This window comes from Dendrobates tinctorius, unplaced genomic scaffold (genome assembly GCF_039654945.1).
Source record: "Dendrobates tinctorius isolate UK_male_01 unplaced genomic scaffold, ASM3965494v1 ptg000011l, whole genome shotgun sequence".
NCBI classification, from domain to species: Eukaryota; Metazoa; Chordata; class Amphibia; order Anura; family Dendrobatidae; genus Dendrobates; species Dendrobates tinctorius.
The window spans coordinates 119,771,033-119,795,359 of NW_027361679.1; the positions used below are offsets into that span (position 1 = coordinate 119,771,033).

Sequence of the window (24,327 nt, forward strand, 5' to 3'; positions counted from 1 at the left end):
CTGCTAAGCAGCCGGAGGCCGGGCCAGTACCGGCATGGGAGACTGGCTGGGAATCCCTGGTCCTGTTGACATTTTGTACGTTTTTTTTCCAAGCTTGCCCTTCCGAGTTTATCCTTCTTGAAAAAAACGTCAGAGATGGCACGCTTCTGTCAACGGCCATTCTAAGCTGAATATGCCTGCCCTCGTCAGATCGCAGCCACTAAGCAGCTTGAGGCCGGGCCAGTACCGGCATGGGAGACTGGCTGGGAATCCCTGGTCCTGTTGACATTTTGTACGTTTTTTTCCAAGCTTGCCCTTCCGAGTTTATCCTTCTTGAAAAGAACGTCAGAGATGGCACGCGTCTGTCAACGGCCATTCTAAGCTGAATATGCATTCCCTCGTCACATCGCAGCCGCTAAGCAGCTTGAGGCCGGGCCAGTACCGGCATAGGAGACTGGCTGGGAATCCCTGGTCCTGTTGACATTTTGTACATTTTTTTTCCAAGCTTGCCCTTCCGAGTTTATCCTTCTTGAAAAGAACGTCAGAGATGGCACGCTTCCGTCAACGGCCATTCTAAGCTGAATATGCATGCCCTCGTCAGATCGCAGCCGCTAAGCAGCTTGAGGCCGGGCCAGTACCAGCATGGGAGACTGGCTGGGAATCCCTGGTCCTGTTGACATTTTGTACGTTTTATTTCCAAGCTTGCCCTTCCGAGTTTATCCTTCTTGAAAAGAACGTCAGAGATGGCACGCTTCCGTCAACGGCCATTCTAAGCTGAATATGCATGCCCTCGTCAGATCGCAGCCGCTAAGCAGCTTGAGGCCGGGCCAGTATCGGCATGGGAGACTGGCTGGGAATCCCTGGTCCTGTTGACATTTTGTATGTTTTTTTTCCAAGCTTGCCCTTCCGAGTTTATCCTTCTTGAAAAGAACATCAGAGACGGCACGCTTCCGTCAACGGCCATTCTAAGCTGAATATGCATGCCCTCGTCACATCGCAGCAGCTTGAGGCCGGGCCAGTACCGGCATGGGAGACTGGCTGGGAATCCCTGGTCCTGTTGACATTTTGTACGTTTTATTTCCAAGCTTGCCCTTCCGAGTTTATCCTTCTTGAAAAGAACGTCAGAGATGGCACGCTTCCGTCAACGGCCATTCTAAGCTGAATATGCATGCCCTCGTCAGATCGCAGCCGCTAAGCAGCTTGAGGCTGGGCCAGTACTGGCATGGGAGACTGGCTGGGAATCCCTGGTCGTGTTGACATTTTGTACGTTTTTTTTCCAAGCTTGCCCTTCCGAGTTTATCCTTCTTGAAAAGAACGTCAGAGATGGCACACTTCCGTCAATGGCCATTCTAAGCTGAATATGCATGCCCTTGTCAGATCGCAGCAGCTTGAGGCCGGGCCAGTACCGGCATGGGAGACTGGCTGGGAATCCCTGGTCCTGTTGACATTTTGTACGTTTTATTTCCAAGCTTGCCCTTCCGAGTTTATCCTTCTTGAAAAGAACGTCAGAGATTGCACACTTCCGTCAATGGCCATTCTAAGCTAAATATGCATGCCCTCGTCAGATCGCAGCTGCTAAGCAGCCTGAGGCCGGGCCAGTACCGGCATGGAAGACTGGCTGGGAATCCCTGGTCCTGTTGACATTTTGTACGTTTTTTTTCCAAGCTTGCCCTTCCGAGTTTATCCTTCTTGAAAAAAACGTCAGAGATGGCACGCTTCCATCAACGGCCATTCAAAGCTGAATATGCATGCCCTCGTCAGATCGCAGCCGCTAAGCAGCTTGAGGCCGGGCCAGTACCGGCATGGGAGACTGGCTGGGAATCCCTGGTCCTGTTGACATTTTGTACGTTTTATTTCCAAGCTTGCCCTTCCGAGTTTATCCTTCTTGAAAAGAACGTCAGAGATTGCACACTTCCGTCAATGGCCATTCTAAGCTAAATATGCATGCCCTCGTCAGATCGCAGCTGCTAAGCAGCTTGAGGCCGGGCCAGTACTGGCATGGGAGACTGGCTGGGAATCCCTGGTCCTGTTGACATTTTGTACGTTTTTTTCCAAGCTTGCCCTTCCGAGTTTATTCTTCTTGAAAAAAACGTCAGAGATGGCACGCTTCCGTCAACGGCCATTCTAAGCTGAATATGCATGCCCTCGTCGGATCGCAGCCGCTAAGCAGCTTGAGGCCGGGCCAGTACCGGCATGGGAGACTGGCTGGGAATCCCTGGTCCTGTTGACATTTTGTACGTTTTATTTCCAAGCTTGCCCTTCCGAGTTTATCCTTCTTGAAAAGAACGTCAGAGATGGCACGCTTCCGTCAACGGCCATTCTAAGCTGAATATGCATGCCCTCGTCAGATCGCAGCCGCTAAGCAGCTTGAGGCCGGGCCAGTACCGGCATGGGAGACTGGCTGGGAATCCCTGGTCCTGTTGACATTTTGAATGTTTTTTTTCCAAGCTTGCCCTTCCGAGTTTATCCTTCTTGAAAAGAACGTCAGAGCTGGCACGCTTCCGTCAACGGCCATTCTAAGCTGAATATGCATGCCCTCGTCAGATCGCAGCAGCTTGAGGCCGGGCCAGTACCGGCATGGGAGACTGGCTGGGAATCCCTGGTCCTGTTGACATTTTGTACGTTTTATTTCCAAGCTTGCCCTTCCGAGTTTATCCTTCTTGAAAAAAACGTCAGAGATGGCACGCTTCCGTCAACGGCCATTCTAAGCTGAATATGCATGCCCTCGTCAGATCGCAGCCGCTAAGCAGCTTGAGGCTGGGCCAGTACCGGCATGGGAGACTGGCTGGGAATCCCTGGTCCTGTTGACATTTTGTACGTTTTTTTTTCCAAGCTTGCCTTTCCGAGTTTATCCTTCTTGAAAAAAACGTCAGAGATGGCACGCTTCCGTCAACGGCCATTCTAAGCTGAATATGCATGCCCTCGTCAGATCGCAGCTGCTAAGCAGCTTGAGGCCGGGCCAGTACCGGCATGGGAGACTGGCTGGGAATCCCTGGTCCTGTTGACATTTTGTACGTTTTTTTTCCAAGCTTGCCCTTCCGAGTTTATCCTTCTTGAAAAGAACGTCAGAGATGGCACGCTTCAGTCAACGGCCATTCTAAGCTGAATATGCATGCCCTCGTCAGATCGCAGCAGCTTGAGGCCGGGCCAGTACCAGCATGGGAGACTGGCTGGGAATCCCTGGTCCTGTTGACATTTTGTACGTATTATTTCCAAGCTTGCCCTTCCGAGTTTATCCTTCTTGAAAAGAACGTCAGAGATGGCACACTTCCGTCAATGGCCCTTCTAAGCTGAATATGCATGCCCTCATCAGATCGCAGCCGCTAAGCAGCCGGAGGCCGGGCCAGTACCGGCATGGGAGACTGGCTGGGAATCCCTGGTCCTGTTGACATTTTGTACGTTTTTTTTCCAAGCTTGCCCTTCCGAGTTTATCCTTCTTGAAAAAAACGTCAGAGATGGCACGCTTCTGTCAACGGCCATTCTAAGCTGAATATGCCTGCCCTCGTCAGATCGCAGCCACTAAGCAGCTTGAGGCCAGGCCAGTACCGGCATGGGAGACTGGCTGGGAATCCCTGGTCCTGTTGACATTTTGTACGTTTTTTTTCCAAGCTTGCCCTTCCGAGTTTATCCTTCTTGAAAAGAACGTCAGAGATGGCACGCGTCCGTCAACGGCCATTCTAAGCTGAATATGCATTCCCTCGTCACATCGCAGCCGCTAAGCAGCTTGAAGCCGGGCCAGTACCGGCATAGGAGACTGGCTGGGAATCCCTGGTCCTGTTGACATTTTGTACATTTTTTTTCCAAGCTTGCCCTTCCGAGTTTATCCTTCTTGAAAAGAACGTCAGAGATGGCACGCTTCCGTCAACGGCCATTCTAAGCTGAATATGCATGCCCTCGTCAGATCGCAGCCGCTAAGCAGCTTGAGGCCGGGCCAGTACCAGCATGGGAGACTGGCTGGGAATCCCTGGTCCTGTTGACATTTTGTACGTTTTATTTCCAAGCTTGCCCTTCCGAGTTTATCCTTCTTGAAAAGAACGTCAGAGATGGCACGCTTCCGTCAACGGCCATTCTAAGCTGAATATGCATGCCCTCGTCAGATCGCAGCCGCTAAGCAGCTTGAGGCCGGGCCAGTACCGGCATGGGAGACTGGCTGGGAATCCCTGGTCCTGTTGACATTTTGTACGTTTTTTTTCCAAGCTTGCCCTTCCGAGTTTATCCTTCTTGAAAAAAACGTCAGAGATGGCACGCTTCCGTCAACGGCCATTCTAAGCTGAATATGCATGCCCTCGTCAGATCGCAGCTGCTAAGCAGCTTGAGGCCGGGCCAGTACCGGCATGGGAGACTGGCTGGGAATCCCTGGTCCTGTTGACATTTTGTACGTTTTTTTTCCAAGCTTGCCCTTCCGAGTTTATCCTTCTTGAAAAGAACGTCAGAGATGGCACGCTTCCGTCAACGGCCATTCTAAGCTGAATATGCATGCCCTCGTCAGATCGCAGCAGCTTGAGGCCGGGCCAGTACCAGCATGGGAGACTGGCTGGGAATCCCTGGTCCTGTTGACATTTTGTACGTTTTATTTCCAAGCTTGCCCTTCCGAGTTTATCCTTCTTGAAAAGAACGTCAGAGATGGCACTCTTCCGTCAATGGCCCTTCTAAGCTGAATATGCATGCCCTCATCAGATCGCAGCTGCTAAGCAGCCGGAGGCCGGGCCAGTACCGGCATGGGAGACTGGCTGGGAATCCCTGGTCCTGTTGACATTTTGTACGTTTTTTTTCCAAGCTTGCCCTTCCGAGTTTATCCTTCTTGAAAAAAACGTCAGAGATGGCACGCTTCTGTCAACGGCCATTCTAAGCTGAATATGCCTGCCCTCGTCAGATCGCAGCCACTAAGCAGCTTGAGGCCGGGCCAGTACCGGCATGGGAAACTGGCTGGGAATCCCTGGTCCTGTTGACATTTTGTACGTTTTTTTTTCCAAGCATGCCCTTCCGAGTTTATCCTTCTTGAAAAGAACGTCAGAGATGGCACGCGTCCGTCAACGGCCATTCTAAGCTGAATATGCATTCCCTCGTCACATCGCAGCCGCTAAGCAGCTTGAGGCCGGGCCAGTACCGACATAGGAGACTGGCTGGGAATCCCTGGTCCTGTTGACATTTTGTACATTTTTTTTCCAAGCTTGCCCTTCCGAGTTTATCCTTCTTGAAAAGAACGTCAGAGATGGCACGCTTCCGTCAACGGCCATTCTAAGCTGAATATGCATGCCCTCGTCAGATCGCAGCCGCTAAGCAGCTTGAGGCCGGGCCAGTACCAGCATGGGAGACTGGCTGGGAATCCCTGGTCCTGTTGACATTTTGTACGTTTTATTTCCAAGCTTGCCCTTCCGAGTTTATCCTTCTTGAAAAGAACGTCAGAGATGGCACGCTTCCGTCAACGGCCATTCTAAGCTGAATATGCATGCCCTCGTCAGATCGCAGCCGCTAAGCAGCTTGAGGCCGGGCCAGTATCGGCATGGGAGACTGGCTGGGAATCCCTGGTCCTGTTGACATTTTGTATGTTTTTTTTCCAAGCTTGCCCTTCCGAGTTTATCCTTCTTGAAAAGAACGTCAGAGATGGCACACTTCCGTCAACGGCCATTCTAAGCTTAATATGCATGCCCTCGTCAGATCGCAGCAGCTTGAGGACGGGCCAGTACCGGCATGGGAGACTGGCTGGGAATCCCTGGTCCTGTTGACATTTTGTACGTTTTATTTCCAAGCTTGCCCTTCCGAGTTTATCCTTCTTGAAAAGAACGTCAGAGATGGCACGCTTCCGTCAACGGCCATTCTAAGCTGAATATGCATGCCCTCGTCAGATCGCAGCCGCTAAGCAGCTTGAGGCCGGGCCAGTACCAGCATGGGAGACTGGCTGGGAATCCCTGGTCCTGTTGACATTTTGTACGTTTTATTTCCAAGCTTGCCCTTCCGAGTTTATCCTTCTTGAAAAGAACGTCAGAGATGGCACGCTTCCGTCAACGGCCATTCTAAGCTGAATATGCATGCCCTCGTCAGATCGCAGCCGCTAAGCAGCTTGAGGCCGGGCCAGTACCGGCATGGGAGACTGGCTGGGAATCCCTGGTCCTGTTGACATTTTGTACGTTTTTTTTCCAAGCTTGCCCTTCCGAGTTTATCCTTCTTGAAAAAAACGTCAGAGATGGCACGCTTCCGTCAACGGCCATTCTAAGCTGAATATGCATGCCCTCGTCAGATCGCAGCTGCTAAGCAGCTTGAGGCCGGGCCAGTACCGGCATGGGAGACTGGCTGGGAATCCCTGGTCCTGTTGACATTTTGTACGTTTTTTTTCCAAGCTTGCCCTTCCGAGTTTATCCTTCTTGAAAAGAACGTCAGAGATGGCACGCTTCCGTCAACGGCCATTCTAAGCTGAATATGCATGCCCTCGTCAGATCGCAGCAGCTTGAGGCCGGGCCAGTACCAGCATGGGAGACTGGCTGGGAATCCCTGGTCCTGTTGACATTTTGTACGTTTTATTTCCAAGCTTGCCCTTCCGAGTTTATCCTTCTTGAAAAGAACGTCAGAGATGGCACTCTTCCGTCAATGGCCCTTCTAAGCTGAATATGCATGCCCTCATCAGATCGCAGCTGCTAAGCAGCCGGAGGCCGGGCCAGTACCGGCATGGGAGACTGGCTGGGAATCCCTGGTCCTGTTGACATTTTGTACGTTTTTTTTCCAAGCTTGCCCTTCCGAGTTTATCCTTCTTGAAAAAAACGTCAGAGATGGCACGCTTCTGTCAACGGCCATTCTAAGCTGAATATGCCTGCCCTCGTCAGATCGCAGCCACTAAGCAGCTTGAGGCCGGGCCAGTACCGGCATGGGAAACTGGCTGGGAATCCCTGGTCCTGTTGACATTTTGTACGTTTTTTTTTCCAAGCATGCCCTTCCGAGTTTATCCTTCTTGAAAAGAACGTCAGAGATGGCACGCGTCCGTCAACGGCCATTCTAAGCTGAATATGCATTCCCTCGTCACATCGCAGCCGCTAAGCAGCTTGAGGCCGGGCCAGTACCGACATAGGAGACTGGCTGGGAATCCCTGGTCCTGTTGACATTTTGTACATTTTTTTTCCAAGCTTGCCCTTCCGAGTTTATCCTTCTTGAAAAGAACGTCAGAGATGGCACGCTTCCGTCAACGGCCATTCTAAGCTGAATATGCATGCCCTCGTCAGATCGCAGCCGCTAAGCAGCTTGAGGCCGGGCCAGTACCAGCATGGGAGACTGGCTGGGAATCCCTGGTCCTGTTGACATTTTGTACGTTTTATTTCCAAGCTTGCCCTTCCGAGTTTATCCTTCTTGAAAAGAACGTCAGAGATGGCACGCTTCCGTCAACGGCCATTCTAAGCTGAATATGCATGCCCTCGTCAGATCGCAGCCGCTAAGCAGCTTGAGGCCGGGCCAGTATCGGCATGGGAGACTGGCTGGGAATCCCTGGTCCTGTTGACATTTTGTATGTTTTTTTTCCAAGCTTGCCCTTCCGAGTTTATCCTTCTTGAAAAGAACGTCAGAGATGGCACACTTCCGTCAACGGCCATTCTAAGCTTAATATGCATGCCCTCGTCAGATCGCAGCAGCTTGAGGACGGGCCAGTACCGGCATGGGAGACTGGCTGGGAATCCCTGGTCCTGTTGACATTTTGTACGTTTTATTTCCAAGCTTGCCCTTCCGAGTTTATCCTTCTTGAAAAGAACGTCAGAGATGGCACGCTTCCGTCAACGGCCATTCTAAGCTGAATATGCATTCCCTCGTCAGATCGCAGCCGCTAAGCAGCTTGAGGCTGGGCCAGTACTGGCATGGGAGACTGGCTGGGAATCCCTGGTCGTGTTGACATTTTGTACGTTTTTTTTCCAAGCTTGCCCTTCCGAGTTTATCCTTCTTGAAAAGAACGTCAGAGATGGCACACTTCCGTCAATGGCCATTCTAAGCTGAATATGCATGCCCTTGTCAGATCGCAGCAGCTTGAGGCCGGGCCAGTACCGGCATGGGAGACTGGCTGGGAATCCCTGGTCCTGTTGACATTTTGTACGTTTTATTTCCAAGCTTGCCCTTCCGAGTTTATCCTTCTTGAAAAGAACGTCAGAGATTGCACACTTCCGTCAATGGCCATTCTAAGCTAAATATGCATGCCCTCGTCAGATCGCAGCTGCTAAGCAGCCTGAGGCCGGGCCAGTACCGGCATGGGAGACTGGCTGGGAATCCCTGGTCCTGTTGACATTTTGTACGTTTTATTTCCAAGCTTGCCCTTCCGAGTTTATCCTTCTTGAAAAAAACGTCAGAGATGGCACGCTTCCGTCAACGGCCATTCTAAGCTGAATATGCCTGCCCTCGTCAGATCGCAGCCGCTAAGCAGCTTGAGGCCGGGCCAGTACTGGCATGGGAGACTGGCTGGGAATCCCTGGTCCTGTTGACATTTTGTACGTTTTTTTCCAAGCTTGCCCTTCCGAGTTTATTCTTCTTGAAAAAAACGTCAGAGATGGCACGCTTCCGTCAACGGCCATTCTAAGCTGAATATGCATGCCCTCGTCAGATCGCAGCCGCTAAGCAGCTTGAGGCCGTGCCAGTACCGGCATGGGAGACTGGCTGGGAATCCCTGGTCCTGTTGACATTTTGTACGTTTTATTTCCAAGCTTGCCCTTCCGAGTTTATCCTTCTTGAAAAGAACGTCAGAGATGGCACACTTCCGTCAACGGCCATTCTAAGCTGAATATGCATGCCCTCGTCAGATCGCAGCCGCTAAGCAGCTTGAGGCCGGGCCAGTACCGGCATGGGAGACTGGCTGGGAATCCCTGGTCCTGTTGACATTTTGAATGTTTTTTTTCCAAGCTTGCCCTTCCGAGTTTATCCTTCTTGAAAAGAACGTCAGAGATGGCACGCTTCCGTCAACGGCCATTCTAAGCTGAATATGCATGCCCTCGTCAGATCGCAGCAGCTTGAGGCCGGGCCAGTACCGGCATGGGAGACTGGCTGGGAATCCCTGGTCCTGTTGACATTTTGTATGTTTTATTTCCAAGCTTGCCCTTCCGAGTTTATCCTTCTTGAAAAGAACGTCAGAGATGGCACACTTCCGTCAATGGCCATTCTAAGCTGAATATGCATGCCCTCATCAGATCGCAGCCGCTAAGCAGACTGAGGCCGGGCCAGTACCGGCATGGGAGACTGGCTGGGAATCCCTGGTCCTGTTGACATTTTGTACGTTTTTTTTCCAAGCTTGCCCTTCCGAGTTTATCCTTCTTGAAAAAAACGTCAGAGATGGCACGCTTCCGTCAACGGCCATTCTAAGCTGAATATGCCTGCCCTCGTCAGATCGCAGCCGCTAAGCAGCTTGAGGCCGGGCCAGTACCGGCATGGGAGACTAGCTGGGAATCCCTGGTCCTGTTGACATTTTGTACGTTTTTTTTCCAAGCTTGCCCTTCCGAGTTTATCCTTCTTGAAAAGAACGTCAGAGATGGCACGCGTCCGTCAACGGCCATTCTAAGCTGAATATGCATACCCTCGTCACATCGCAGCCGCTAAGCAGCTTGAGGCTGGGCCAGTACCGGCATGGGAGACTGGCTGGGAATCCCTTGTCCTGTTGACATTTTGTACGTTTTATTTCCAAGCTTGCCCTTCCGAGTTTATCCTTCTTGAAAAGAACGTCAGAGATGGCACACTTCCGTCAATGGCCATTCTAAGCTGAATATGCATGCCCTTGTCACATCGCAGCAGCTTGAGGCCGGGCCAGTACCGGCATGGGAGACTGGCTGGGAATCCCTGGTCCTGTTGACATTTTGTACGTTTTTTTTCCAAGCTTGCCCTTCCGAGTTTATCCTTCTTGAAAAAAACGTCAGAGATGGCACACTTCTGTCAACGGCCATTCTAAGCTGAATATGCCTGCCCTCGTCAAATCGCAGCCACTAAGCAGCTTGAGGCCGGGCCAGTACCGGCATGGGAGACTGGCTGGGAATCCCTGGTCCTGTTGACTTTTTGTACGTTTTTTTTCCAAGCTTGCCCTTCCGAGTTTATCCTTCTTGAAAAGAACGTCAGAGATGGCACGCTTCCGTCAACGGCCATTCTAAGCTGAATATGCATTCCCTCGTCACATCGCAGCCGCTAAGCAGCTTGAGGCCGGGCCAGTACCGGCATAGGAGACTGGCTCGGAATCCCTGGTCCTGTTGACATTTTGTACATTTTTTTTCCAAGCTTGCCCTTCCGAGTTTATCCTTCTTGAAAAGAACGTCAGAGATGGCACGCTTCCGTCAACGGCCATTCTAAGCTGAATATGCATGCCCTCGTCAGATCGCAGCCGCTAAGCAGCTTGAGGCCGGGCCAGTACCAGCATGGGAGACTGGCTGGGAATCCCTGGTCCTGTTGACATTTTGTACGTTTTATTTCCAAGCTTGCCCTTCCGAGTTTATCCTTCTTGAAAAGAACGTCAGAGATGGCACGCTTCCGTCAACGGCCATTCTAAGCTGAATATGCATGCCCTCGTCAGATCGCAGCAGCTTGAGGCCGGGCCAGTACCGGCATGGGAGACTGGCTGGGAATCCCTGGTCCTGTTGACATTTTGTATGTTTTTTTTCCAAGCTTGCCCTTCCGAGTTTATCCTTCTTGAAAAGAACGTCAGAGATGGCACGCTTCCGTCAACGGCCATTCTAAGCTGAATATGCATGCCCTCGTCACATCGCAGCAGCTTGAGGCCGGGCCAGTACCGGCATGGAAGACTGGCTGGGAATCCCTGGTCCTGTTGACATTTTGTACGTTTTATTTCCAAGCTTGCCCTTCCGAGTTTATCCTTCTTGAAAAGAACGTCAGAGATGGCACGCTTCCGTCAACGGCCATTCTAAGCTGAATATGCATGCCCTCGTCAGATCGCAGCCGCTAAGCAGCTTGAGGCTGGGCCAGTACTGGCATGGGAGACTGGCTGGTAATCCCTGGTCGTGTTGACATTTTGTACGTTTTTTTTCCAAGCTTGCCCTTCCGAGTTTATCCTTCTTGAAAAGAACGTCAGAGATGGCACACTTCCGTCAATGGCCATTCTAAGCTGAATATGCATGCCCTTGTCAGATCGCAGCAGCTTGAAGCCGGGCCAGTACCGGCATGGGAGACTGGCTGGGAATCCCTGGTCCTGTTGACATTTTGTACGTTTTATTTCCAAGCTTGCCCTTCCGAGTTTATCCTTCTTGAAAAGAACGTCAGAGATTGCACACTTCCGTCAATGGCCATTCTAAGCTAAATATGCATGCCCTCGTCAGATCGCAGCTGCTAAGCAGCCGGAGGCCGGGCCAGTACCGGCATGGAAGACTGGCTGGGAATCCCTGGTCCTGTTGACATTTTGTACGTTTTTTTTCCAAGCTTGCCCTTCCGAGTTTATCCTTCTTGAAAAAAACGTCAGAGATGGCACGCTTCCGTCAACGGCCATTCTAAGCTGAATATGCCTGCCCTCGTCAGATCGCAGCCGCTAAGCAGCTTGAGGCCGGGCCAGTACTGGCATGGGAGACTGGCTGGGAATCCCTGGTCCTGTTGACATTTTGTACGTTTTTTTCCAAGCTTGCCCTTCCGAGTTTATTCTTCTTGAAAAAAACGTCAGAGATGGCACGCTTCCGTCAACGGCCATTCTAAGCTGAATATGCATGCCCTCGTCAGATCGCAGCCGCTAAGCAGCTTGAGGCCGGGCCAGTACCGGCATGGGAGACTGGCTGGGAATCCCTGGTCCTGTTGACATTTTGTACGTTTTATTTCCAAGCTTGCCCTTCCGAGTTTATCCTTCTTGAAAAGAACGTCAGAGATGGCACGCTTCCGTCAACGGCCATTCTAAGCTGAATATGCATGCCCTCATCAGATCGCAGCCGCTAAGCAGCTTGAGGCCGGGCCAGTACCGGCATGGGAGACTGGCTGGGAATCCCTGGTCCTGTTGACATTTTGAATGTTTTTTTTCCAAGCTTGCCCTTCCGAGTTTATCCTTCTTGAAAAAAACGTCAGAGATGGCACGCTTCCGTCAACGGCCATTCTAAGCTGAATATGCATGCCCTCGTCAGATCGCAGCAGCTTGAGGCCGGGCCAGTACCGGCATGGGAGACTGGCTGGGAATCCCTGGTCCTGTTGACATTTTGTACGTTTTATTTCCAAGCTTGCCCTTCCGAGTTTATCCTTCTTGAAAAAAACGTCAGAGATGGCACGCTTCCGTCAACGGCCATTCTAAGCTGAATATGCATGCCCTCGTCAGATCGCAGCCGCTAAGCAGCTTGAGGCTGGGCCAGTACCGGCATGGGAGACTGGCTGGGAATCCCTGGTCCTGTTGACATTTTGTACGTTTTTTTTCCAAGCTTGCCCTTCCGAGTTTATCCTTCTTGAAAAAAACGTCAGAGATGGCACGCTTCCGTCAACGGCCATTCTAAGCTGAATATGCATGCCCTCGTCAGATCGCAGCTGCTAAGCAGCTTGAGGCCGGGCCAGTACCGGCATGGGAGACTGGCTGGGAATCCCTGGTCCTGTTGACATTTTGTACGTTTTTTTTCCAAGCTTGCCCTTCCGAGTTTATCCTTCTTGAAAAGAACGTCAGAGATGGCACGCTTCCGTCAACGGCCATTCTAAGCTGAATATGCATGCCCTCGTCAGATCGCAGCAGCTTGAGGCCGGGCCAGTACCAGCATGGGAGACTGGCTGGGAATCCCTGGTCCTGTTGACATTTTGTACGTTTTATTTCCAAGCTTGCCCTTCCGAGTTTATCCTTCTTGAAAAGAACGTCAGAGATGGCACACTTCCGTCAATGGCCCTTCTAAGCTGAATATGCATGCCCTCATCAGATCGCAGCCGGAGGCCGGGCCAGTACCGGCATGGGAGACTGGCTGGGAATCCCTGGTCCTGTTGACATTTTGTACGTTTTTTTTCCAAGCTTGCCCTTCCGAGTTTATCCTTCTTGAAAAAAACGTCAGAGATGGCATGCTTCTGTCAACGGCCATTCTAAGCTGAATATGCCTGCCCTCGTCAGATCGCAGCCACTAAGCAGCTTGAGGCCGGGCCAGTACCGGCATGGGAGACTGGCTGGGAATCCCTGGTCCTGTTGACATTTTGTACGTTTTTTTTCCAAGCTTGCCCTTCCGAGTTTATCCTTCTTGAAAAGAACGTCAGAGATGGCACACGTCCGTCAACGGCCATTCTAAGCTGAATATGCATTCCCTCGTCACATCGCAGCCGCTAAGCAGCTTGAAGCCGGGCCAGTACCGGCATAGGAGACTGGCTGGGAATCCCTGGTCCTGTTGACATTTTGTACATTTTTTTTCCAAGCTTGCCCTTCCGAGTTTATCCTTCTTGAAAAGAACGTCAGAGATGGCACGCTTCCGTCAACGGCCATTCTAAGCTGAATATGCATGCCCTTGTCAGATCGCAGCAGCTTGAGGCCGGGCTAGTACCGGCATGGGAGACTGGCTGGGAATCCCTGGTCCTGTTGACATTTTGAATGTTTTTTTTCCAAGCTTGCCCTTCCGAGTTTATCCTTCTTGAAAAGAACGTCAGAGATGGCACGCTTCCGTCAACGGCCATTCTAAGCTGAATATGCATGCCCTCGTCAGATCGCAGCAGCTTGAGGCCGGGCCAGTACCAGCATGGGAGACTGGCTGGGAATCCCTGGTCCTGTTGACATTTTGTACGTTTTATTTCCAAGCTTGCCCTTCCGAGTTTATCCTTCTTGAAAAAAACGTCAGAGATGGCACACTTCCGTCAACGGCCATTCTAAGCTGAATATGCATGCCCTCGTCAGATCGCAGCCGCTAAGCAGCTTGAGGCTGGGCCAGTACCGGCATGGGAGACTGGCTGGGTATCCCTGGTCCTGTTGACATTTTGTACGTTTTTTTTCCAAGCTTGCCCTTCCAAGTTTATCCTTCTTGAAAAAAACGTCAGAGATGGCACGCTTCCGTCAACGGCCATTCTAAGCTGAATATGCATGCCCTCATCAGATCGCAGCTGCTAAGCAGCTTGAGGCCGGGCCAGTACCGGCATGGGAGACTGGCTGGGAATCCCTGGTCCTGTTGACATTTTGTACGTTTTTTTTCCAAGCTTGCCCTTCCGAGTTTATCCTTCTTGAAAAGAATGTCAGAGATGGCACGCTTCCGTCAACGGCCATTCTAAGCTGAATATGCATGCCCTCGTCAGATCGCAGCAGCTTGAGGCCGGGCCAGTACCAGCATGGGAGACTGGCTGGGAATCCCTGGTCCTGTTGACATTTTGTACGTTTTATTTCCAAGCTTGCCCTTCCGAGTTTATCCTTCTTGAAAAGAACGTCAGAGATGGCACACTTCCGTCAATGGCCCTTCTAAGCTGAATATGCATGCCCTCATCAGATCGCAGCCGGAGGCCGGGCCAGTACCGGCATGGGAGACTGGCTGGGAATCCCTGGTCCTGTTGACATTTTGTACGTTTTTTTTCCAAGCTTGCCCTTCCGAGTTTATCCTTCTTGAAAAAAACGTCAGAGATGGCACGCTTCTGTCAACGGCCATTCTAAGCTGAATATGCCTGCCCTCGTCAGATCGCAGCCACTAAGCAGCTTGAGGCCGGGCCAGTACCGGCATGGGAGACTGGCTGGGAATCCCTGGTCCTGTTGACATTTTGTACGTTTTTTTTCCAAGCTTGCCCTTCCGAGTTTATCCTTCTTGAAAAGAACGTCAGAGATGGCACGCTTCCGTCAACGGCCATTCTAAGCTGAATATGCATGCCCTCGTCAGATCGCAGCAGCTTGAGGCCGGGCCAGTACCAGCATGGGAGACTGGCTGGGAATCCCTGGTCCTGTTGACATTTTGTACGTTTTATTTCCAAGCTTGCCCTTCCGAGTTTATCCTTCTTGAAAAGAACGTCAGAGATGGCACACTTCCGTCAATGGCCCTTCTAAGCTGAATATGCATGCCCTCATCAGATCGCAGCCGCTAAGCAGCCGGAGGCCGGGCCAGTACCGGCATGGGAGACTGACTGGGAATCCCTGGTCCTGTTGACATTTTGTACGTTTTTTTTCCAAGCTTGCCCTTCCGAGTTTATCCTTCTTGAAAAAAACGTCAGAGATGGCACGCTTCTGTCAACGGCCATTCTAAGCTGAATATCCCTGCCCTCGTCAGATCGCAGCCACTAAGCAGCTTGAGGCTGGGCCAGTACCGGCATGGGAGACTGGCTGGGAATCCCTGGTCCTGTTGACATTTTGTACGTTTTTTTTCCAAGCTTGCCCTTCCGAGTTTATCCTTCTTGAAAAGAACGTCAGAGATGGCACGCGTCCGTCAACGGCCATTCTAAGCTGAATATGCATTCCCTCGTCACATCGCAGCCGCTAAGCAGCTTGAAGCCGGGCCAGTACCGGCATAGGAGACTGGCTGGGAATCCCTGGTCCTGTTGACATTTTGTACATTTTTTTTCCAAGCTTGCCCTTCCGAGTTTATCCTTCTTGAAAAGAACGTCAGAGATGGCACGCTTCCGTCAACGGCCATTCTAAGCTGAATATGCATGCCCTCGTCAGATCGCAGCCGCTAAGCAGCTTGAGGCCGGGCCAGTACCAGCATGGGAGACTGGCTGGGAATCCCTGGTCCTGTTGACATTTTGTACGTTTTATTTCCAAGCTTGCCCTTCCGAGTTTATCCTTCTTGAAAAGAACGTCAGAGATGGCACGCTTCCGTCAACGGCCATTCTAAGCTGAATATGCATGCCCTCGTCAGATCGCAGCCGCTAAGCAGCTTGAGGCCGGGCCAGTACCGGCATGGGAGACTGGCTGGGAATCCCTGGTCCTGTTGACATTTTGTACGTTTTTTTTCCAAGCTTGCCCTTCCGAGTTTATCCTTCTTGAAAAAAACGTCAGAGATGGCACGCTTCCGTCAACGGCCATTCTAAGCTGAATATGCATGCCCTCGTCAGATCGCAGCTGCTAAGCAGCTTGAGGCCGGGCCAGTACCGGCATGGGAGACTGGCTGGGAATCCCTGGTCCTGTTGACATTTTGTACGTTTTTTTTCCAAGCTTGCCCTTCCGAGTTTATCCTTCTTGAAAAGAACGTCAGAGATGGCACGCTTCCGTCAACGGCCATTCTAAGCTGAATATGCATGCCCTCGTCAGATCGCAGCAGCTTGAGGCCGGGCCAGTACCAGCATGGGAGACTGGCTGGGAATCCCTGGTCCTGTTGACATTTTGTACGTTTTATTTCCAAGCTTGCCCTTCCGAGTTTATCCTTCTTGAAAAGAACGTCAGAGATGGCACTCTTCCGTCAATGGCCCTTCTAAGCTGAATATGCATGCCCTCATCAGATCGCAGCTGCTAAGCAGCCGGAGGCCGGGCCAGTACCGGCATGGGAGACTGGCTGGGAATCCCTGGTCCTGTTGACATTTTGTACGTTTTTTTTCCAAGCTTGCCCTTCCGAGTTTATCCTTCTTGAAAAAAACGTCAGAGATGGCACGCTTCTGTCAACGGCCATTCTAAGCTGAATATGCCTGCCCTCGTCAGATCGCAGCCACTAAGCAGCTTGAGGCCGGGCCAGTACCGGCATGGGAAACTGGCTGGGAATCCCTGGTCCTGTTGACATTTTGTACGTTTTTTTTCCAAGCTTGCCCTTCCGAGTTTATCCTTCTTGAAAAGAACGTCAGAGATGGCACGCGTCCGTCAACGGCCATTCTAAGCTGAATATGCATTCCCTCGTCACATCGCAGCCGCTAAGCAGCTTGAGGCCGGGCCAGTACCGGCATAGGAGACTGGCTGGGAATCCCTGGTCCTGTTGACATTTTGTACATTTTTTTTCCAAGCTTGCCCTTCCGAGTTTATCCTTCTTGAAAAGAACGTCAGAGATGGCACGCTTCCGTCAACGGCCATTCTAAGCTGAATATGCATGCCCTCGTCAGATCGCAGCCGCTAAGCAGCTTGAGGCCGGGCCAGTACCAGCATGGGAGACTGGCTGGGAATCCCTGGTCCTGTTGACATTTTGTACGTTTTATTTCCAAGCTTGCCCTTCCGAGTTTATCCTTCTTGAAAAGAACGTCAGAGATGGCACGCTTCCGTCAACGGCCATTCTAAGCTGAATATGCATGCCCTCGTCAGATCGCAGCCGCTAAGCAGCTTGAGGCCGGGCCAGTACCGGCATGGGAGACTGGCTGGGAATCCCTGGTCCTGTTGACATTTTGTATGTTTTTTTTCCAAGCTTGCCCTTCCGAGTTTATCCTTCTTGAAAAGAACGTCAGAGATGGCACGCTTCCGTCAACGGCCATTCTAAGCTGAATATGCATGCCCTCGTCAGATCGCAGCAGCTTGAGGCCGGGCCAGTACCGGCATGGGAGACTGGCTGGGAATCCCTGGTCCTGTTGACATTTTGTACGTTTTATTTCCAAGCTTGCCCTTCCGAGTTTATCCTTCTTGAAAAGAACGTCAGAGATGGCACGCTTCCGTCAACGGCCATTCTAAGCTGAATATGCATGCCCTCGTCAGATCGCAGCCGCTAAGCAGCTTGAGGCTGGGCCAGTACTGGCATGGGAGACTGGCTGGGAATCCCTGGTCGTGTTGACATTTTGTACGTTTTTTTTCCAAGCTTGCCCTTCCGAGTTTATCCTTCTTGAAAAGAACGTCAGAGATGGCACACTTCCGTCAATGGCCATTCTAAGCTGAATATGCATGCCCTTGTCAGATCGCAGCAGCTTGAGGCCGGGCCAGTACCGGCATGGGAGACTGGCTGGGAATCCCTGGTCCTGTTGACATTTTGTACGTTTTATTTCCAAGCTTGCCCTTCCGAGTTTATCCTTCTTGAAAAGAACGTCAGAGATTGCACACTTCCGTCAATGGCCATTCTAAGCTAAATATGCATGCCCTCGTCAGATCGCAGCTGCTAAGCAGCCTGAGGCCGGGCCAGTACTGGCATGGGAGACTGGCTGGGAATCCCTGGTCCTGTTGACATTTTGAACGTTTTTTTCCAAGCTTGCCCTTCCGAGTTTATTCTTCTTGAAAAAAACGTCAGAGATGGCACGCTTCCGTCAACGGCCATTCTAAGCTGAATATGCATGCCCTCGTCAGATCGCAGCCGCTAAGCAGCTTGAGGCCGGGCCAGTACCGGCATGGGAGACTAGCTGGGAATCCCTGGTCCTGTTGACATTTTGTACGTTTTATTTCCAAGCTTGCCCTTCCGAGTTTATCCTTCTTGAAAAGAACGTCAGAGATGGCACACTTCCGTCAACGGCCATTCTAAGCTGAATATGCATGCCCTCGTCAGATCGCAGCCGCTAAGCAGCTTGAGGCCGGGCCAGTACCGGCATGGGAGACTGGCTGGGAATCCCTGGTCCTGTTGACATTTTGAATGTTTTTTTTCCAAGCTTGCCCTTCCGAGTTTATCCTTCTTGAAAAGAACGTCAGAGATGGCACGCTTCCGTCAACGGCCATTCTAAGCTGAATATGCATTCCCTCGTCAGATCGCAGCAGCTTGAGGCCGGGCCAGTACCGGCATGGGAGACTGGCTGGGAATCCCTGGTCCTGTTGACATTTTGTACGTTTTATTTCCAAGCTTGCCCTTCCGAGTTTATCCTTCTTGAAAAGAACGTCAGAGATGGCACACTTCCGTCAATGGCCATTCTAACCTGAATATGCATGCCCTCATCAGATCGCAGCCGCTAAGCAGCCTGAGGCCGGGCCAGTACCGGCATGGGAGACTGGCTGGGAATCACTGGTCCTGTTGACATTTTGTACGTTTTTTTTCCAAGCTTGCCCTTCCGAGTTTATCCTTCTTGAAAAAAACGTCAGAGATGGCACGCTTCCGTCAACGGCCATTCTAAGCTGAATATGCCTGCCCTCGTCAGATCGCAGCCGCTAAACAGCTTGAGGCCGGGCCAGTACCGGCATGGGAGACTGGCTGGGAATCCCTGGTCCTGTTGATATTTTGTACGTTTTTTTTCCAAGCTTGCCCTTCCGAGTTTATCCTTCTTGAAAAGAACGTCAGAGATGGCACGCGTCCGTCAACGGCCATTCTAAGCTGAATATGCATACCCTCGTCACATCGCAGCCGCTAAGCAGCTTGAGGCTGGGCCAGTACCGGCATGGGAGACTGGCTGGGAATCCCTGGTCCTGTTGACATTTTGTACGTTTTATTTCCAAGCTTGCCCTTCCGAGTTTATCCTTCTTGAAAAGAACGTCAGAGATGGCACGCTTCCGTCAACGGCCATTCTAAGCTGAATATGCATCCCCTCGTCATATCGCAGCCGCTAAGCAGCTTGAGGCCGGGCCAGTACCGGCATGGGAGACTGGCTGGCAATCCCTGGTCCTGTTGACATTTTGTACGTTTTATTTCCAAGCTTGCCCTTCCGAGTTTATCCTTCTTGAAAAGAACGTCAGAGATGGCACGCTTCTGTCAACGGCCATTCTAAGCTGAATATGCATGCCCTCGTCAGATCGCAGCCGCTAAGCAGCTTGAGGCCGGGCCAGTACCGGCATGGGAGACTGGCTGGGAATCCCTGGTCCTGTTGACATTTTGTACGTTTTATTTCCAAGCTTGCCCTTCCGAGTTTATCCTTCTTGAAAAGAACCTCAGAGATGGCACGCTTCCGTCAACGGCCATTCTAAGCTGAATATGCATGCCCTCGTCAGATCGCAGCAGCTTGAGGCCGGGCCAGTACCGGCATGGGAGACTGGCTGGGAATCCCTGGTCCTGTTGACATTTTGTACGTTTTTTTTTCCAAGCTTGCCCTTCCGAGTTTATCCTTCTTGAAAAGAACGTCAGAGATGGCACGCTTCCGTCAACGGCCGTTCTAAACTGAATATGCATGCCCTCGTCACATCGCAGCCGCTAAGCAGCTTGAGGCCGGGCCAGTACCGGCATGGGAGACTGGCTGGGAATCCCTGGTCCTGTTGACATTTTGTACGTTTTATTTCCAAGCTTGCCCTTCCGAGTTTATCCTTCTTGAAAAAAACGTCAGAGATGGCACGCTTCCGTCAACGGCCATTCTAAGCTGAATATGCATTCCCTCGTCAGATCGCAGCCTCTAAGCAGCTTGAGGCCGGGCCAGTACCGGCATGGGAGACTGGCTGGGAATCCCTGGTCCTGTTGACATTCTGTATGTTTTTTTTCCAAGCTTGCCCTTCCGAGTTTATCCTTCTTGAAAAAAACGTCAGAGATGGCACGCTTCTGTCAACGGCCATTCTAAGCTGAATATGCATGCCCTCGTCAGATCGCAGCTGCTAAGCAGCTTGAGGCCGGGCCAGTACCGGCATGGGAGACTGGCTGGGAATCCCTGGTCCTGTTGACATTTTGTACGTTTTATTTCCAAGCTTGTCCTTCCGAGTTTATCCTTCTTGAAAAGAACGTCAGAGATGGCACGCTTCCGTCAACGGCCATTCTAAGCTGAATATGCATGCCCTCGTCAGATCGCAGCTGCTAAGCAGCTTGAGGCCGGGCCAGTACCGGCATGGGAGACTGGCTGGGAATCCCTGGTCCTGTTGACATTTTGTACGTTTTATTTCCAAGCTTGCCCTTCCGAGTTTATCCTTCTTGAAAAGAACGTCAGAGATGGCACGCTTCCGTCAACGGCCATTCTAAGCTGAATATGCATGCCCTCGTCAGATCGCAGCCGCTAAGCAGCTTGAGGCTGGGCCAGTACTGGCATGGGAGACTGGCTGGGAATCCCTGGTCGTGTTGACATTTTGTACGTTTTTTTTCCAAGCTTGCCCTTCCGAGTTTATCCTTCTTGAAAAGAACGTCAGAGATGGCACACTTCCGTCAATGGCCATTCTAAGCTGAATATGCATGCCCTTGTCAGATCGCAGCAGCTTGAGGCCGGGCCAGTACCGGCATGGGAGACTGGCTGGGAATCCCTGGTCCTGTTGACATTTTGTACGTTTTATTTCCAAGCTTGCCCTTCCGAGTTTATCCTTCTTGAAAAGAACGTCAGAGATTGCACACTTCCGTCAATGGCCATTCTAAGCTAAATATGCATGCCCTCGTCAGATCGCAGCTGCTAAGCAGCCTGAGGCCGGGCCAGTACCGGCATGGGAGACTGGCTGGGAATCCCTGGTCCTGTTAACATTTTGTACGTTTTATTTCCAAGCTTGCCCTTCCGAGTTTATCCTTCTTGAAAAAAATGTCAGAGATGGCACGCTTCTGTCAACGGCCATTCTAAGCTGAATATGCCTGCCCTCGTCAGATCGCAGCCACTAAGCAGCTTGAGGCCGGGCCAGTACCGGCATGGGAGACTGGCTGGGAATCCCTGGTCCTGTTGACTTTTTGTACGTTTTTTTTCCAAGCTTGCCCTTCCGAGTTTATCCTTCTTGAAAAGAACATCAGAGATGGCACGCGTCCGTCAACGGCCATTCTAAGCTGAATTTGCATTCCCTCGTCACATCGCAGCCGCTAAGCAGCTTGAGGCCGGGCCAGTACCGGCATAGGAGACTGGCTGGGAATCCCTGGTCCTGTTGACATTTTGTACATTTTTTTTCCAAGCTTGCCCTTCCGAGTTTATCCTTCTTGAAAAGAATGTCAGAGATGGCACGCTTCCGTCAACGGCCATTCTAAGCTGAATATGCATGCCCTCGTCAGATCGCAGCCGCTAAGCAGCTTGAGGCCGGGCCAGTACCAGCATGGGAGACTGGCTGGGAATCCCTGGTCCTGTTGACATTTTGTACGTTTTATTTCCAAGCTTGCCCTTCCGAGTTTATCCTTCTTGAAAAGAACGTCAGAGATGGCACGCTTCCGTCAACGGCCATTCTAAGCTGAATATGCATGCCCTCGTCAGATCGCAGCCGCTAAGCAGCTTGAGGCCGGGCCAGTACCGGCATGGGAGACTGGCTGGGAATCCCTGGTCCTGTTGACATTTTGTATGTTTTTTTTCCAAGCTTGCCCTTCCGAGTTTATCCTTCTTGAAAAGAACGTCAGAGATGGCACGCTTCCGTCAACGGCCATTCTAAGCTGTATATGCATGCCCTCGTCACATCGCAGCAGCTTGAGGCCGGGCCAGTACCGGCATGGGAGACTGGCTGGGAATCCCTGGTCCTGTTGACATTTTGTACGTTTTATTTCCAAGCTTGCCCTTCCGAGTTTATCCTTCTTGAAAAGAACGTCAGAGATGGCACGCTTCCGTCAACGGCCATTCTAAGCTGAATATGCATGCCCTCGTCAGATCGCAGCCGCTAAGCAGCTTGAGGCTGGGCCAGTACTGGCATGGGAGACTGGCTGGGAATCCCTGGTCGTGTTGACATTTTGTACGTTTTTTTTCCAAGCTTGCCCTTCCGAGTTTATCCTTCTTGAAAAGAACGTCAGAGATAGCACACTTCCGTCAATGGCCATTCTAAGCTGAATATGCATGCCCTTGTCAGATCGCAGCAGCTTGAGGCCGGGCCAGTACCGGCATGGGAGACTGGCTGGGAATCCCTGGTCCTGTTGACATTTTGTACGTTTTATTTCCAAGCTTGCCCTTCCGAGTTTATCCTTCTTGAAAAGAACGTCAGAGATTGCACACTTCCGTCAATGGCCATTCTAAGCTAAATATGCATGCCCTCGTCAGATCGCAGCTGCTAAGCAGCCTGAGGCCGGGCCAGTACCGGCATGGAAGACTGGCTGGGAATCCCTGGTCCTGTTGACATTTTGTACGTTTTTTTTCCAAGCTTGCCCTTCCGAGTTTATCCTTCTTGAAAAAAACGTCAGAGATGGCACGCTTCCGTCAACGGCCATTCTAAGCTGAATATGCCTGCCCTCGTCAGATCGCAGCCGCTAAGCAGCTTGAGGCCGGGCCAGTACTGGCATGGGAGACTGGCTGGGAATCCCTGGTCCTGTTGACATTTTGTACGTTTTTTTCCAAGCTTGCCCTTCCGAGTTTATTCTTCTTGAAAAAAACGTCAGAGATGGCACGCTTCCGTCAACGGCCATTCTAAGCTGAATATGCATGCCCTCGTCAGATCGCAGCCGCTAAGCAGCTTGAGGCCGGGCCAGTACCGGCATGGGAGACTGGCTGGGAATCCCTGGTCCTGTTGACATTTTGTACGTTTTATTTCCAAGCTTGCCCTTCCGAGTTTATCCTTCTTGAAAAGAACGTCAGAGATGGCACGCTTCCGTCAACGGCCATTCTAAGCTGAATATGCATGCCCTCGTCAGATCGCAGCCGCTAAGCAGCTTGAGGCCGGGCCAGTACCGGCATGGGAGACTGGCTGGGAATCCCTGGTCCTGTTGACATTTTGAATGTTTTTTTTCCAAGCTTGCCCTTCCGAGTTTATCCTTCTTGAAAAAAACGTCAGAGATGGCACGCTTCCGTCAACGGCCATTCTAAGCTGAATATGCATGCCCTCGTCAGATCGCAGCAGCTTGAGGCCAGGCCAGTACCGGCATGGGAGACTGGCTGGGAATCCCTGGTCCTGTTGACATTTTGTACGTTTTATTTCCAAGCTTGCCCTTCCGAGTTTATCCTTCTTGAAAAAAACGTCAGAGATGGCACGCTTCCGTCAACGGCCATTCTAAGCTGAATATGCATGCCCTCGTCAGATCGCAGCCGCTAAGCAGCTTGAGGCTGGGCCAGTACCGGCATGGGAGACTGGCTGGGAATCCCTGGTCCTGTTGACATTTTGTACGTTTTTTTTCCAAGCTTGCCCTTCCGAGTTTATCCTTCTTGAAAAAAACGTCAGAGATGGCACGCTTCCGTCAACGGCCATTCTAAGCTGAATATGCATGCCCTCGTCAGATCGCAGCTGCTAAGCAGCTTGAGGCCGGGCCAGTACCGGCATGGGAGACTGGCTGGGAATCCCTGGTCCTGTTGACATTTTGTACGTTTTTTTTCCAAGCTTGCCCTTCCGAGTTTATCCTTCTTGAAAAGAACGTCAGAGATGGCACGCTTCCGTCAACGGCCATTCTAAGCTGAATATGCATGCCCTCGTCAGATCGCAGCAGCTTGAGGCCGGGCCAGTACCAGCATGGGAGACTGGCTGGGAATCCCTGGTCCTGTTGACATTTTGTACGTTTTATTTCCAAGCTTGCCCTTCCGAGTTTATCCTTCTTGAAAAGAACGTCAGAGATGGCACACTTCCGTCAATGGCCCTTCTAAGCTGAATATGCATGCCCTCATCAGATCGCAGCCGCTAAGCAGCCGGAGGCCGGGCCAGTACCGGCATGGGAGACTGGCTGGGAATCCCTGGTCCTGTTGACATTTTGTACGTTTTTTTTCCAAGCTTGCCCTTCCGAGTTTATCCTTCTTGAAAAAAACGTCAGAGATGGCACGCTTCTGTCAACGGCCATTCTAAGCTGAATATGCCTGCCCTCGTCAGATCGCAGCCACTAAGCAGCTTGAGGCCGGGCCAGTACCGGCATGGGAGACTGGCTGGGAATCCCTGGTCCTGTTGACATTTTGTAAGTTTTTTTTCCA

At 51.4% G+C, this 24,327-nt stretch overlaps 48 pseudogenes; all 48 read left to right on the plus strand.

Moving 5' to 3' along the window:
- Positions 1-148: 148 nt before the first annotated feature.
- On the plus strand, positions 149-267 carry LOC141057817 (5S ribosomal RNA; annotated as a pseudogene).
- A 272-nt stretch (positions 268-539) lies between these two features.
- On the plus strand, positions 540-658 carry LOC141051713 (5S ribosomal RNA; annotated as a pseudogene).
- Positions 659-2,286: 1,628 nt separating this feature from the next.
- Positions 2,287-2,405, plus strand: LOC141054172 (5S ribosomal RNA; annotated as a pseudogene).
- A 462-nt stretch (positions 2,406-2,867) lies between these two features.
- Positions 2,868-2,986, plus strand: LOC141056317 (5S ribosomal RNA; annotated as a pseudogene).
- Positions 2,987-3,447: 461 nt separating this feature from the next.
- Positions 3,448-3,566, plus strand: LOC141052844 (5S ribosomal RNA; annotated as a pseudogene).
- Positions 3,567-3,839: 273 nt separating this feature from the next.
- On the plus strand, positions 3,840-3,958 carry LOC141051716 (5S ribosomal RNA; annotated as a pseudogene).
- Positions 3,959-4,035: 77 nt separating this feature from the next.
- On the plus strand, positions 4,036-4,154 carry LOC141054173 (5S ribosomal RNA; annotated as a pseudogene).
- Positions 4,155-4,231: 77 nt separating this feature from the next.
- Positions 4,232-4,350, plus strand: LOC141056320 (5S ribosomal RNA; annotated as a pseudogene).
- A 461-nt stretch (positions 4,351-4,811) lies between these two features.
- LOC141058604 (5S ribosomal RNA) lies at positions 4,812-4,930 on the plus strand (annotated as a pseudogene).
- A 274-nt stretch (positions 4,931-5,204) lies between these two features.
- Positions 5,205-5,323, plus strand: LOC141051722 (5S ribosomal RNA; annotated as a pseudogene).
- A 461-nt stretch (positions 5,324-5,784) lies between these two features.
- Positions 5,785-5,903, plus strand: LOC141051726 (5S ribosomal RNA; annotated as a pseudogene).
- Positions 5,904-5,980: 77 nt separating this feature from the next.
- Positions 5,981-6,099, plus strand: LOC141054174 (5S ribosomal RNA; annotated as a pseudogene).
- A 77-nt stretch (positions 6,100-6,176) lies between these two features.
- Positions 6,177-6,295, plus strand: LOC141056323 (5S ribosomal RNA; annotated as a pseudogene).
- Positions 6,296-6,756: 461 nt separating this feature from the next.
- Positions 6,757-6,875, plus strand: LOC141058610 (5S ribosomal RNA; annotated as a pseudogene).
- Positions 6,876-7,149: 274 nt separating this feature from the next.
- LOC141051729 (5S ribosomal RNA) lies at positions 7,150-7,268 on the plus strand (annotated as a pseudogene).
- A 1,041-nt stretch (positions 7,269-8,309) lies between these two features.
- LOC141054745 (5S ribosomal RNA) lies at positions 8,310-8,428 on the plus strand (annotated as a pseudogene).
- Positions 8,429-8,700: 272 nt separating this feature from the next.
- LOC141054176 (5S ribosomal RNA) lies at positions 8,701-8,819 on the plus strand (annotated as a pseudogene).
- A 461-nt stretch (positions 8,820-9,280) lies between these two features.
- Positions 9,281-9,399, plus strand: LOC141056817 (5S ribosomal RNA; annotated as a pseudogene).
- A 461-nt stretch (positions 9,400-9,860) lies between these two features.
- Positions 9,861-9,979, plus strand: LOC141051845 (5S ribosomal RNA; annotated as a pseudogene).
- A 273-nt stretch (positions 9,980-10,252) lies between these two features.
- LOC141051734 (5S ribosomal RNA) lies at positions 10,253-10,371 on the plus strand (annotated as a pseudogene).
- A 1,033-nt stretch (positions 10,372-11,404) lies between these two features.
- LOC141054851 (5S ribosomal RNA) lies at positions 11,405-11,523 on the plus strand (annotated as a pseudogene).
- A 76-nt stretch (positions 11,524-11,599) lies between these two features.
- LOC141054179 (5S ribosomal RNA) lies at positions 11,600-11,718 on the plus strand (annotated as a pseudogene).
- A 77-nt stretch (positions 11,719-11,795) lies between these two features.
- LOC141059105 (5S ribosomal RNA) lies at positions 11,796-11,914 on the plus strand (annotated as a pseudogene).
- A 461-nt stretch (positions 11,915-12,375) lies between these two features.
- Positions 12,376-12,494, plus strand: LOC141056324 (5S ribosomal RNA; annotated as a pseudogene).
- Positions 12,495-12,944: 450 nt separating this feature from the next.
- LOC141057828 (5S ribosomal RNA) lies at positions 12,945-13,063 on the plus strand (annotated as a pseudogene).
- An 845-nt stretch (positions 13,064-13,908) lies between these two features.
- On the plus strand, positions 13,909-14,027 carry LOC141059290 (5S ribosomal RNA; annotated as a pseudogene).
- A 450-nt stretch (positions 14,028-14,477) lies between these two features.
- LOC141057839 (5S ribosomal RNA) lies at positions 14,478-14,596 on the plus strand (annotated as a pseudogene).
- A 461-nt stretch (positions 14,597-15,057) lies between these two features.
- On the plus strand, positions 15,058-15,176 carry LOC141059124 (5S ribosomal RNA; annotated as a pseudogene).
- Positions 15,177-15,449: 273 nt separating this feature from the next.
- Positions 15,450-15,568, plus strand: LOC141051739 (5S ribosomal RNA; annotated as a pseudogene).
- Positions 15,569-15,645: 77 nt separating this feature from the next.
- LOC141054187 (5S ribosomal RNA) lies at positions 15,646-15,764 on the plus strand (annotated as a pseudogene).
- Positions 15,765-15,841: 77 nt separating this feature from the next.
- On the plus strand, positions 15,842-15,960 carry LOC141056327 (5S ribosomal RNA; annotated as a pseudogene).
- A 461-nt stretch (positions 15,961-16,421) lies between these two features.
- On the plus strand, positions 16,422-16,540 carry LOC141058621 (5S ribosomal RNA; annotated as a pseudogene).
- A 273-nt stretch (positions 16,541-16,813) lies between these two features.
- Positions 16,814-16,932, plus strand: LOC141051748 (5S ribosomal RNA; annotated as a pseudogene).
- Positions 16,933-17,009: 77 nt separating this feature from the next.
- On the plus strand, positions 17,010-17,128 carry LOC141054191 (5S ribosomal RNA; annotated as a pseudogene).
- Positions 17,129-17,972: 844 nt separating this feature from the next.
- On the plus strand, positions 17,973-18,091 carry LOC141051828 (5S ribosomal RNA; annotated as a pseudogene).
- Positions 18,092-18,168: 77 nt separating this feature from the next.
- On the plus strand, positions 18,169-18,287 carry LOC141054200 (5S ribosomal RNA; annotated as a pseudogene).
- Positions 18,288-18,748: 461 nt separating this feature from the next.
- Positions 18,749-18,867, plus strand: LOC141059297 (5S ribosomal RNA; annotated as a pseudogene).
- A 469-nt stretch (positions 18,868-19,336) lies between these two features.
- Positions 19,337-19,455, plus strand: LOC141054204 (5S ribosomal RNA; annotated as a pseudogene).
- A 658-nt stretch (positions 19,456-20,113) lies between these two features.
- LOC141056345 (5S ribosomal RNA) lies at positions 20,114-20,232 on the plus strand (annotated as a pseudogene).
- Positions 20,233-20,309: 77 nt separating this feature from the next.
- On the plus strand, positions 20,310-20,428 carry LOC141056355 (5S ribosomal RNA; annotated as a pseudogene).
- Positions 20,429-21,085: 657 nt separating this feature from the next.
- On the plus strand, positions 21,086-21,204 carry LOC141052548 (5S ribosomal RNA; annotated as a pseudogene).
- Positions 21,205-21,477: 273 nt separating this feature from the next.
- LOC141051752 (5S ribosomal RNA) lies at positions 21,478-21,596 on the plus strand (annotated as a pseudogene).
- A 77-nt stretch (positions 21,597-21,673) lies between these two features.
- On the plus strand, positions 21,674-21,792 carry LOC141054210 (5S ribosomal RNA; annotated as a pseudogene).
- An 845-nt stretch (positions 21,793-22,637) lies between these two features.
- On the plus strand, positions 22,638-22,756 carry LOC141054902 (5S ribosomal RNA; annotated as a pseudogene).
- Positions 22,757-22,832: 76 nt separating this feature from the next.
- LOC141054215 (5S ribosomal RNA) lies at positions 22,833-22,951 on the plus strand (annotated as a pseudogene).
- Positions 22,952-23,028: 77 nt separating this feature from the next.
- Positions 23,029-23,147, plus strand: LOC141054220 (5S ribosomal RNA; annotated as a pseudogene).
- A 461-nt stretch (positions 23,148-23,608) lies between these two features.
- LOC141056361 (5S ribosomal RNA) lies at positions 23,609-23,727 on the plus strand (annotated as a pseudogene).
- Positions 23,728-24,188: 461 nt separating this feature from the next.
- Positions 24,189-24,307, plus strand: LOC141057850 (5S ribosomal RNA; annotated as a pseudogene).
- The last annotated feature ends 20 nt before the right edge of the window (positions 24,308-24,327 follow it).